Source organism: Serinus canaria, chromosome 1, assembly GCF_022539315.1.
Source record: "Serinus canaria isolate serCan28SL12 chromosome 1, serCan2020, whole genome shotgun sequence".
Classification (NCBI taxonomy): Eukaryota; Metazoa; Chordata; class Aves; order Passeriformes; family Fringillidae; genus Serinus; species Serinus canaria.
The window spans coordinates 24,573,593-24,586,654 of NC_066313.1; the positions used below are offsets into that span (position 1 = coordinate 24,573,593).

The 13,062-nt window shown below is 43.4% G+C and overlaps 1 protein-coding gene and 1 long non-coding RNA gene across 3 annotated transcripts in view; one reads left to right on the top strand and one right to left on the bottom strand.

Moving 5' to 3' along the window:
* Positions 1-1,432: 1,432 nt before the first annotated feature.
* LOC127060119 (uncharacterized) lies at positions 1,433-11,666 on the bottom strand. The gene is made up of 4 exons (XR_007778764.1): positions 11,521-11,666; positions 10,397-10,544; positions 8,039-8,181; positions 1,433-1,579 (listed from the first exon to the last, which is right to left on the bottom strand). It is a non-coding gene; the product is annotated as an uncharacterized LOC127060119 (long non-coding RNA).
* A 447-nt stretch (positions 11,667-12,113) lies between these two features.
* CFAP91 (cilia and flagella associated protein 91) overlaps positions 12,114-13,062 on the top strand; it is a 30,688-nt gene continuing 29,739 nt past the window's right edge. Inside the window, exon 1 of one of the 2 annotated variants that reach the window (XM_009102588.4) lies at positions 12,114-12,256. The gene's annotated coding sequence lies outside the window, so the exon portion shown is untranslated. Of the gene's footprint in view, positions 12,257-12,584; positions 12,666-13,062 lie in introns of those variants that run through there. The other variant, XM_050979761.1, reaches the window with a different exon arrangement.

A 13,062-nucleotide genomic window follows, 5' to 3' on the forward strand; every position in this document is an offset into this window, starting at 1 on the left:
GCTGCAGCGGGGAGGAAAAATGGCGTGGTCAGGCGAGAGCAGCTGGCTCCCGCCGCTGTCAGCAAGAGCCGCGAGTGACGCCCTCGGCTCTGCCAGCGCCGGGCTCCACCCTGAAAGTTGTGACCAGCCACCTAAACCTCTTTCTTCCTACTCAGCCAGCGGGGAAAACGGAGGATCAGTTCTTTGTGGGGGTGGCTACACGGACACCATCAAGCACAGTCACCATCACTGGGATCATTAATGTCACGGTTTCATGGCAGCGGCCCAGCAGGGCCGGTCCCTGGCATTGCTTCAAAAGGATGTGCTCTGATGCCTGATCTTTAATGCTTTCAAGCCTAATCAACAAGAAGGGATATTTAGTTTGTGAAACAGAGAGCAACTAACAAGCTCCAAGTGCCGTCCATGCTTGACATGCTTCAGTGATCTCAGACCTGGGGGGATTGTAACAAGTCTGGGAAAGAAGAATGTGCACTGAACACAAAGAATGCAGAATTTACAGGCCACAAGGACATCTGGCAGAACTGCCCAAGATAAGGAAGAAAGTAATAAAGCCAGCTCAGCAATTGTGTTAAAATAGCTCCAACTGGGTAAAAGTTAATTCTGGTAGGGGGAGATGGTGACCATCAAGTCAGATACCATTGACTCCAGAAACCCACTGACTCAAGTAGAAGACTGAGTGTGCAGACTATTTAGCATGAAAAGTGAGAAAATCGTTAACCAATAGAAGACAGAATATTAATTTATAAGAGAACTATGTAAATTCTAGCCAATGAACAAAAATTCCTTTGTTTGCTAAAATGTGTAAATAGTAAAAAGCTTTGGTAGTTGGTGTGCTTGATCTGTGGAATACCACAGAACACCCAGGCTTGCACAACTCTAAAATAAATAATCAATGTCTCTCTTGATTATGTAATTACGGTTCTTGCACACCAGGTAATGAATCTAACTTTTGTGGACAACAGCATGGGCAATAAGGGAGAGGATACAGACCTGCTTTTCCTTTGTAGTCTATCCCAAATCACGGCATCAGTAGCCACTCTTGCCTTTTAGATATCTGCCACATACAAGCCACAGCTTGACTGTTAGGCCACGGTCTGTCACCTCCCTGTGCTATATTTGTGTTTGCCATCAGTCCTGACCACTCCAGCGTGATACTTACAGAGGCCCTCTTCAGACCAAAGGGATGACCCACACAGGTAATGGGGAAGGCAGGACAGCGGTGGATGTGACACTGCTGGACCTTGCAAAGGGAAAAGATTAATATGCCCACTGGGATGCAGCTACTGTGCCTTTCAGTGGGGTGTTGCAAGAGTCAAGAAAGAACTGCCAGTTTTTATTGTATACTAAGGGGGTCCAGAATTGTAGGAACATGGACAAGAAGAAGGAGGAGCAGAAAGTGTCATGCAACACTCACTCACTCACTCACCTAATCACCACTGAATTATCCATGGATCTCTGCTCAGTAGCCTGTTCCCCACCATGCCATTTCTCTGGCAAGGTTGTTCAGGTGACTGGCACCCACGCAGCCTCCTGGTTCAGCACACGTGCATTGTAAGGCCGTGCAGCCAGGTGTGATGAGCTGGAACATACACAGGTTGCACTTGTTGACCAAAATATGATTTTCCCAAATTCACACAAACATGCTATAAGATAAAAGCAGAGATTGAAACATCTATCAAAAGCACACACATAAGTTCTCCAAAGCAGTGCCTTATTCCTAGTTTGTTAAACACACTAAGCATGTTTTCTTTCAAAATTAAATAGCTTTGTCTTTTCTTCCTAAAGCTTTATCTGCTGGCCTAGATAGAGCTGTTGATAGCTCTAACACAAACTCTGGGGGAAAGACTGTAATAAAACCTCCAAGAGGATTTCTCAAGTTTGCAGTTGAATAGAATCTTTTATTTAGCTTTTTTAATATTAAAAAGAAAGTCTGAAAGACCTTGATTTGGCCTGTAGAAACCAGGAGGACACAAAACAAAATACATTTTATACTCTGGCCCAAGTTAGAGAATGCCAAGGGCAGAGGGAGGTTAAAATTTAGTCATCTTGAGAGATGACTTCAGATGGGTCTGCACAAAGGTATGGCCTCTGAAGACTAAACATCTCTGGATGTTCCTACTATTCTGGACCCCCTTAGTACACAATAAAAACATTCCACTCTTAGCAGCCTTCAAAATAGATTAAGGTGGAGCACTGCTATTTTGGCCATGCCCCCTGCAGGGTAACAGTTTGTAACAGAATTGCCCCAGAAGAAGGAATAATTTTTTGGTGGGATGAAAGGAAAGAGGCTGGAAGGGAGGAGAAGGAAGAGAATACCCATTAAAGCATGGTTAACACATTTTGATACTGATTGCACCAATTTGGAGTACAATGAAGAGGTGAGACCACAGCCATTTCTCTTCTGATATTGCATTGTGCATAAGAATTGATTGTTAACTCAGTGATTTTTGTTTTCTATTTCTCCTCTGCCTGCTGACAGTGGCAGAAGAATTATGTTGGAGAGCTATGTGTCAGAATGAACAGATTTATCTAGCAGTCAAGAAGGAATAGCTAAGGGCAGGCTACTGAGATGAGACTGTGAGAAAATTGTCAGAACAAGTACCCAGGAAAAAAGATCCAGTGAAAATCTCAGTCTCTGAAAGAGATAATGAGAAAAGACCCTCTCTCAAGCTGCCATATCATTTGCCAGCCTGATGTCACATGCGAGAGTACAAGGACTGCAAGTAGCATTGGACATTTACAGCTCTTGACTTAGAGGACTAATGGGTGAAATAGGGAAGAGACTGCCCAGCTGTCATGGGTTTCCAAATTATTTCTCCTGTACAGTCTTTTATCAGAATTGAAGAACATCCAGCAGTGGCTCATAATGTGTGAACATCACAGCAGCACTGCAGTCACTGCCATTGGCTTCCTGTGTCTTCAGTTTCACCCACTAAAAGAATGGTTACCCAAAAAATATCTACTTGTCTCCAATGGACAGATTTTTCAAGGAACCTCAAAAATGTATTTACATTCATTGTTACTGTTAGGTTGGGTAAACCCCTATCAATGTTAGTTGAAAGTAACAGTCTGGGGTAGTCTGGGGTTTTCCAGATTTTTTACACTTCTAATAAACATGATAGAAGGTACATTAAGCTGTGGAAATTTTGTGTGATGAAACCGAGCTGAAGGTATTTTGATATTTTCCATGTAGTGCCTATTCTGGGAACCACTTTATCATCTTGAAAAAAGAAACTTGTTCATTATAGTCTAAAGAAACATTTTTTGTTTTGACTGAGTATATACATAAGACAGTCAATGGTCCAGCAGCCCAGTCAACCATATGCTGTGTTTTACTGTCAAATAAGTTGTTTGTGTTTTCTGTCAATGCTTAGATAACATGAAAATAAAGGATTTCAAAGCTCTGAGCAAGATGTCTTTTCAGGACCCTGCTGCCTCTTATATTAACTGCCCAAGAACAGGACAGTTTCTCTTTCTGATCAGAGTTGCAGACCTGCAACTACCAAATGCTATCACTCAGCATGGGAGCAGAGAGAAAATGAATGCTGGGATAGAAGGGCTTGTGCTCCAATCTAGTACCATGGAAGAGACTCTAAGGTTATTATTTACAACCCCTCTAAGCTTCAAACTCCACCTTTAGGTGAAGGAAAAGGGTTCAAACACTGGACTGATATCACCTCGAGAAGCAGTGCATCAGTCCATTCCCAGACTGAAAAGGCAAATCCTCATGTTTCAGGACTACAGCATGAATTCTGTACACAAGGATTCTGTACCACAGGACTGAATCATCCCCTTCCTGGGAGACCACCTTGGAAGTTAGTATGGAGGAAGTCTCCTTGTATACTGGCAAGCAAGCCCTTAAAAACACAAGAGCAGAATCAAGATTACTTTAAAAGCTTTTGTGTCTCTTGAATGCTCTACAAAGCCAGTACTGCAACAGAACATCTCTTGCTAGAAACACAGCCAAATCTTCAGAGCATCAGCCTGGAGGTGGAAGGCAGTTTGAAAGGATGAAGTCACTTTCTAGTTTAAAAGCAAGAACTGCTGTCTCTAACAGCAAGACTTGGCCCACAGCATCCCATATATTCTGGGGTCTCATTCTGGGACCAGGACTCTGGTCCCACCCTCCCCAGTAAAGAAGACAGTGACCTTCCTACAAGCTTTGGTATAAACTTAAAAGGTATTAATGCCTTCCTTACATGTTTTCTGCACATCTCTCACCAATATGTGATAGGATTAGGACTATCATCACTTTCATATTATGCCCCTTCTTATCACTGTCCATTGAAAGCATATCCACTCATATTAGTAAAGATTAGGAATTAGCCATGCATGCAACACTGCAAAATCTGGATCAGCGAGTTCAGTGTGCAGTCTCTCTGGTAATAAGGCAAAAGAAGGAAGCTGGTGCTTTGTTCTGTGCCACAAAATACCCTGCCTGCCCCACATATGTTAGAAGCAGGAACTACAAGCCTTTAGACACAAGACATGTGGCAGCTTTTCCACAATGAAGATATGCAACAGCTGATGTTCAATGTGCATTTAAAGGCTGGTCAGGCTTATTTCAATGCTTGCTGGGGTGACTGACCAGCTGTTCCCTTTTGTGGAGGGAACACTCATGAAAATCTGAGCATTTTGGAATAAATCTTATTGCACAGACTCATGGGAAGGACAGGTGTTTGCACTCAAGTGGCTGCATGTGTTACCAACACACCCAAAGAGCATGACAGAAGACAACTGTCTGTTTTCTGATAGTCTCTACACATAGTAACTTAGAAAATTTTAATCTGCATTTGGGAAATCACATCACTAGTCCTCCAAAAGACATGAATCTGCAAAGGACTGTTCCTATACTGCAGTTAGGCTCACTATTTTCAGGTAAAAATCAGAAAAAAATAGCCCACGTTTAAAAACACTTAGGCATGAAGCAGATACACATTAGTCACCCATGGGGAATTTCCCCCCCCTCCCCCCAATATTGCAGAGTTACTCAAGACAGGGGCCTATAAAGATCTTCTCAAAGAGGAAATCTCTTCTATTCTCACTTCTCATGACTTGAAAGAGCAGGATTTTCAAACTTCTGCAAGAAGACCCATATGAATTATCAGAACTGACTAGAATCAGACAGCTGAGCCACTGTTAATATAACCATAATAACATGCATGCATCTCCAGTTAGTCACCCCACAAAAAGTAAATGCTACCTAAGTTCTGTTCTTGTACATCACAGCAAACCTCATTCAGAGCCCTAGTCCAGGAGCCTGTGTACTAAAGAAAAAACATCTCACTGTAGTTCCATAAAATCCTCCAAAATAAAACTTATAACCTTGACTGCTGCAAACCAGGCAGTGTTTCTGCAACTGTTGTGAATGGTGTTAAGCTGTCAGTCAATTGAGAAGCAACAAAACTGTAAGGCCACTTCTTTTCCACTGTACACATTCCATTTGTCCTTTTTTTCCTGTAAGTGTTGCTGCTATAACAATTTTATTCTGCTTGATGGCAGGCCATTTTGATGCCTGTGCCAGTGGCAAACCTGGCTTGTTTGAATCTATTCAAGTCTCTCATGATCATATTTATGAAATGTGAAGCTCCACTACAGAAAATGGTTGAACATTCTCAATGAACTGCAGGACCTAACTGGAAGCCTGGAAGGAATCATTAATATTTACAAATACATGAGTCATTCCATATTTGAGATGTCACTGACTGCAGCTGCATGCTTCTATGTACTCACATTCCAGCATCTCACTTCTTTTAAATACTGCATCAAGACATATGCTGTGCAGTGCTGCAAGCTGCTTATAAAGAGCCTGCAACATCACATACCTTCTGAATCCATTCAGAATCCCCACAGCTGTTTTTCACAAAGTTACTAGATAATGTAGAAAGTTCTGTCACTTTGAAGCTGTTTCTTTCACATCAGTGGTCATTATAGATTTCAACTTTAAATACTCATTTACACTTGTTTACTTGAACTTTCTTCTTGCTGATCTTCTTCTCAAGGATCTTTAGAATCCTGGTTCCCACCAAAATCTATGGGACTTGACTATCAAGTGCTTAATGGTCAGATTTTAACAAGCATTAGAACAACTCCATATGCAGGTGGAGAGATTCTCAAGAGAGCCTAATTACACTGGCATCTCCCTTAATACAGTACTTATCTGGAGTACATTTATTTTTTTTTTAAAGTGACATGGGAACCTATGTCATCTACATGGCAGAAAATTTCATCCAATCACTCAGCTCAAGCCCACATCCTATTTTGCCCTGATTTTCAATATGCTGTGCAGTATTTTATCCAAGTACTGTCTTAGGTTTGTACTTACTCTGTATAACTCTACATTTTAATCTTTGCTTCCTGTATGGTCTGGCATTAACTGCTCTAGTCCCTTATTTAAAATGAGAATGGATTCTTCAAGGTCTGGTGTCCATTCATACAGAGACTTTGTATCAAAGAGAGGATGTTTCCAGTTCAGCATGCTAAAGGCTGAGCTCTTCTCATGTTCTCAGAGTTGGTACGTCAATAATGATGAGCTCTAGATCCTGTTTGGTTCAGTCTCCACATGTGAGACTGGGAAGTGATGAGGGAAGGACTTTGTGCGTGCAGACGAAGGCAGAGGGGAAAGATAGGGGAACTTTCAAGACTGAAGAGAGTGCAGGCTGTGTTCTCTTACACGAGGGAAGTGATACTTCTACATTCTTCCCCAGTCCTTGAAAGGGCTCTGTTGAGACTCCATCCAATTCTAGGTTTTTTTTGTCAATGGCCCCAGCATCCTGTTACTGCTTCCTCACCTTTTTGTCTCTGGTAGGCCTGAACCCCTGGGCCCCTGGATGCATGCTAGCCCTCACCTGGCCTTCATCTGGTGGATTGCAATTAAAGCTGAGAGATGATAGGAAAATGCTGAAAGCTTTATTAAAGATGAAAGATGATAAGAAAATGCTGAAAGCTTTAATAGATTGTATTAAGATTATGTTGCACTAATTGTTTAAGAGTAAATAAGAGTGTAATATATGGAAGAGTTATACTGTGTCATAATAAACTGAAGTTAATCTCCACAGAATTTCTGTCCAGATATTTAATTTCTGTGAAAGGAGTGGCTAAAATAGTCACAGAAGATCGGAAGTTTCTAATGCTTGCTTCAGATCAGGCAAGCACAAAAATTCAGTCCCCAGAAAAGTGTCTTAATACACTGAGACTTGAACCTGCAAGCCAACACAATGGTATAGGCATTTAATCCTCTGAATATTACATGAGAGGAGTGAGAACATTAGAAATTCACTAGTTCCCTAAGGAGTTCAATGCAAGGTCCTTTTTCTCCTTTCCTGAGGAAAGACAACATGCTTGACTACAGTCCTGCATATCATCCAAACATCAGCTCTATTATTTAAGAATAATCATTTAAGAAGATGACCCAATCCAAGTGAAGTTAAGTATATTAATGTCCTCCAGAGGATGTCTGAAATATTGGTAAAATTTGGATTTTGTCACAATTTGAACCATAGGCTGAAAATGTCCTTAATTATGCCTTCTTTTTTAAAAAACTTATAAAGTGCTAATCAAAAAAATTACAGAAGTCTTTTAGCAGGCTTTGAAGTGAATTCTTTAACTGTGATCGCAAAGTACTACTACTTAATTTCCTTTGACTTTTTAGGCTATCCTCATCTGTGTATTGCTTTTATTACAGGAAATATGCCCACAGTCATACTGAGAAAAAGAAGGCAAGCAAGAACAGGTCTCCTATAAACACTTTCATCTATTTTTTTTCCATTTCAGCTGTTGTATGAGAAGATGCCTCTCTTAGCATGGTTCTTAGTAAAAACAGCACAAATTAACCACAGACTTCACCTTAGTGAAGCTCCATTTACCACGATCAGTACTCCAAGGCCATTTTTACAAAAGATGTCACAAGTTACGAGTGAGGTATTCCACAGTGGTTACCGTGCCTTACTATAGCCAAGGTCAACACAGAGACAAGGCCTCAATGCACAAAGCAGTAGATATCACAGCATCTGTCTCCTCACATCTTTTTGGCACTTACCTCTGCTTTCTGATCAAAATAGTGACCACATCTGCCTCCTCCTTTTTGCTGGCTGGAAGGAAGGCTCCCTTTTTCTGAATTAAAAACTTAGCAATGACATTGACTGCAGCCTTGTGCTGCTCCTTTCCTTTTGAATAACACACCTGGAAAAGATGTTTATTATACACAGAGAGCGAATTGTGTGGCACGGACAGGGAACAAACAGTAATCCAAGGGATTATTCTGGATGGGTCTGAATCTATTTTACATCAATTCACATTTGGATACAACAGCTGAACTGGGGGCACCCAGGTTAGAGCCTGTGATGGGCAGGACCATACATGGAGGAATTGTGACATCCTGTGGCAAAAATGGGAAATGGCACACAAACGGTTACCTATTTTAAATAGATTACTTTTGGAACTTCCAGATAGCAAAGCCTCAACAGTGCTTGAAAGGCTAGAACTTTTGTTGCCTGTAGCTTAGATTTTTTTTTAATAACTAGAAAAGGTCACCACAAAGCATCACAGGCATCCAACACCCTGACAGTGCTTAAGAGCCTGCTTAAGAGCGGAAGATGACCATCTAGGGAATGAAACTTAAAGCCAGATGGATGACTTCTTGTCAGGGATTTCACAGATTGTCATTAATTGCAGGATAAAAGTCACATTCAAGAAACCCTGTTCCTTCCCAGGCTTTGGAGGGCAGAAGGAAAACAGACTAGAGACTTATAATCTGTTTAGCTCAACTTCTTTGCTTTATCCTCCCTAATCCTGCCTTTCCGCACCCTTCCTCACTTTTTCAGCTCCTCACCAAGGTCTCCCATTTTCTTGTCCAAATCTCTTCAGTTCTGTTTTACTGGCTGCTCACCCTGTCTCTCCCTCCTCCTTGTAACATACTGGTTCTCTACCACTCCACTCTCCCACTATCTGTTCTTTGCTCAGCCAACCAAGTTTTTCCTCTAAAATCACACATTCATGTCCAATCCATCTTGTCTTTGTTCAGCTACTGCTCTGCTCCCAACTAGTATCTAATCCTACCCTGCTAAATTTTCTACTTCCCCCTGTCTGATTTCACAGTTCAAACACATCAGCAAGTCATCACAGCATAACAAGCCCATCAAAAGAGCAGCAGTAATTCATCTTGCAGCAAATTAAACCATCTTATCTCAAGGTTAATGTGAAGTAAAATTAATTTGGCTCAGCCTTTGTCACGGGCAGCTAAACTAGTGCACTTTTCTGCCATTTTGCAACATGCAAAGTTAATCCACTCAGACTTTGTGCAGTCAAGGGTGTGGACAGCTTACTCATACATCTGAGCACCTGGTGTGCCCTGCAGCCAAGTGGCTATGAAAAAAAAAATCCAGATAGACAATACCACAGCTCACCAACAGAGTCTTGTTCTGGAAAAGTTATTAATAAAAAAAACACCAAGAAACCAAAACCCAATTCTATGGCCCACAGATCTAAGCAGAAAGCTCATCAGTCAGGTGTTTTTTTTTTTTTAGGAAATAGGAATCTTTTTTTATTGCTTACAGTTCAGTTGACTGCACCTCCCTCTCACCAAAGCAACAGGATATGTCCCTGACATACACAGATCAACCTACCAGATAAGCTATGAGTACTCTTCCAAAGTACTGATCATAGAGAAGATTGCCAAAGTTTAATGCTTGGGATCAAATATTTCCTCAGAGCCTTGTGTATGGAATATTTTTCTTCAGAAATGTGTGGTTTATGTTAAAAATAAATAAATAAATAAATAAACAAACAAGATCCATTTAGACCAAACCACGCCACTCAGCCCTTGCAGTGCATTCCACAGCACACAGCAGTGTGCTAGGGGCCCTGGCCAGGTCTCACACAGCTGCAGGTCCAGAAGAATATGGAGATTTCAGGCAAAGAACATTCGATATAGTAATGATCAACAAAACTTTTAACACTTGTAAGGCTGTCCACTGTTTATACCTGTAGTTCACAGAGATTTCTTAGAAATATAGCTAAATATTAGCCAATATTTTACCCAGACACATATTTTAATCAAAGCAAGTTCCATGAACCTTAACCTTGAGCTTTATCACTCAGCCACATATACCTGTCACCTCCCATGAATAAGCACTGCTCTTCAGGCACCTATGCAGTGACCTAAAAACTTATTTTATTTTTGACAGGTTAGTTTTCAGCCAGATCAGTCTCCAGAGCTGGTTCCCTACATAGTCTTTCAGGTGCCAGCACTCAATAGATCAGAGGCAGCAGGGCCAGGCAGCTCATGATGAGCAAAGAAAAATGTGGCAACATTTCACATTTAGTCCAATTTAATGCAATAAAAGTTAATAATGGGACTGCACCTTTTTGGTTGTACATGACTCCAGAGAGTACTTACCTGTTTGGCTATGCCCTGGTATTTTGTAGAACTCTCAAGAACCTATTTAGTTATTCCATCGTTCCTTCTTTACTTGGTTTCCATCTGATCCATTCCACACAAGAAAAAAAGAAGTCCAGGCTGCCTGTATTTAGTAATCTCTGAAAAGCTTAAAGTGGAAAAATATCAGAGGGTGGAGCCAACAAAGAATAATTTCTTGGCCAAAGTACAGTTTACATACCCCATTACCCCAGTGGAGATGTTCAGCTTGGAAATCATGATACAAGAAAGGAAAACTGAACTTGATAATGAGAAATGCCAATTGAAAAGTGGCTTTTGTTGCTTCATCAAAAATTATAGTAAGGTATCACATTGTAAAACTCTTTAGTAAAATGAGGGTCTTTACAGCCTGCTGGGTATCTTTAGGGCATGGATCAATCCATTGTGGGAAGTCACATCCTACAGATGTGCAGATGTAGATGATGTCTGTCAGAAACAAAGCTGTGACAGCGTTTTTTAGTTCAGATACATCTTCAGTTGACCCACTAACCTAAAAATGTTATTGCTTCAGGCAAGGGACGGGCCTTTAAAAAAGTAAACTAGCATTCAAGGTTAAATTGTCTACAAGTAAATTCACAGAGCCAAGGAATTTGGAACTACAGTCCTCAAGTTGCTTTCCTGTAATGAGGTACTGAGGGGCCAGCATTTTATGTCAGACATGATAAGCTATGAATAACCCTTTGATATATGGTTTTCTACACAAAATAACTAACATAAGGGACTTGCTTCAAGATTATAGACAGAGGAGAAGGCCCATTTTCAATTTCTCTGGTTTTTGTGTCCTATTCCTAGGCAGCGTTGCCTGCAAATCTCCTTATGTTCACAAAAGCATTAGTCTTTTCTGGTTTTAACATTAAGCACGAAGAAGCTTCCAACTTTGTTTCTTATAGAAAAGGATAGGCCCCTCCTTGAGGAAATAGCAATGTTTTGCAAAGCCTGATGCCTCTTGAGATGCTCTACAGATGAAAAAAACCCTGCAGCCTCTCTGGGCAGTAGGTACCAAGTCTATTTTCTCAAAACCAGAGAAGCAATTAGGTTGGAAAAGACCTCTGAGATCACCGAGTCCAACCTATGACCAAACACACCGTGTGAAACAGACCGTGGCACGAGGCCACGTCCAGTCTTTCCTTGGACACCTCCACCGACGGTGCTGCCACCACCTCCCCGTGCAGTCCATCCCAAAGTCCAGTCTAAACCTCCTCCATCATAGGGCTGTGTCCTCTTGTCTTGTCAAGGTTGCCTGGGAGAAGAGGCCAATCTCCAGCTAGCTACACCTTCCTTTCAAGGAGTTGTAGAGAGAGATAAGGTCACCAGGCTCCTTTTCCCCAGGCTAAACAAGCCCAGCTCCCTCAGCCACTCCTCGCAGGACTTAGGCTCCAGACCCTTCATCAGCTCCCTTGCCCTTCTCTGGACTCACTTTCACCACCTCACAGCTGCAGAAGTCCTAGGTGACAACAAGCAAAGCCAAAAATAAAAATATCCAGCCTTGAATCCTATCCCTAACTGTAACTGCTAAACTAGATTTCCTAAGCACTAAGCGAGGGTCCCGGGAGCATCACATGCAACAACTCCAGCAGCGGCTGCTGAAAAGCAGAAATACACGTGTCCTTCCTTTCCCGGCCTCGCCCGTGCCCTGTCCTTAGAGTCCAGCCACATCCCCACGCCCGCGCCGCTCTCCGGAGGCGGCACAAGATGGAGGCGGCAGGGCGAAGCCTCAGGGCTCTGCGGAGAGCGGCAGCGGGGGGCTGGACGGAGCAGGAGCACAAGCAGCAGCCCACCGGGAGCGGCCGGGGAAAACCCCGCAGGACGCGTTTACGCCCGGTAGAGTCACGATCAGCCGCCCCCAGAGCCGGGCCGAGCCGAGGAGGGCAGGGCAGGGCAGGGCAGGGCAGGGTCCGGCCGCAGCAACGCCCGGCCGCAGGGGCGGGACATTCCCGGCCCCGCCCGCCCGCCGTGGCCATGGGAACGGCAGCCGGGCCAGAGCCGCTCGGTGGGGACGGGCTCCCGGCCGGACGTGCGGCTGCTCCTTCGGTACCGGGCCCGGCCGAGACGGCAGCGCCCTGCCCACGGCCCCGCCCCGCTGCAGCCCCGGGCGGCGGCCCCGGTACGGCCAGGCCGAGCCCTTGGCCGGGCGGAGGTCGGGAGTTGGGCCGGACGGGGCGTGAGGCCTCCCCCGCCCCAGGGACGCTTTGCTCCAGCGCCCCGGGGCCCTCGCCGAGCTCGGCACGAGGTGGGTGCCGTCCGAGCAGCGGGCAAGCGATAGGGCTGGCGGCTCCAGCGAGGCTGGGACCGTGAAACATTAGCTGAGGCAAAGCCAGCTCTGTGTCCCAGAGGGAAGCATCATGTACAGTTTGGTATTTCCACTGGTTACTGTTGCACCATGCCTTCCTTTTATTGTTTCATGTCATCACATTTTCTGTTTTAAGTTGACGGTGCCTCCAAAGAAAACCGATTTTTCTACTAGATTTTTCACCTGTATCTGCCATGGAGCAGTAGGATTTCAGCTGTGAGGCTCCTTTGCATGATGGTGACATCTGCTTGATAGAGAGACATATATCAGTTCTTTCCTCTCTCTTATAGACAGATTTTTACAGAAGGAAGTGGAGCCTGATTATTCATGCTGATTC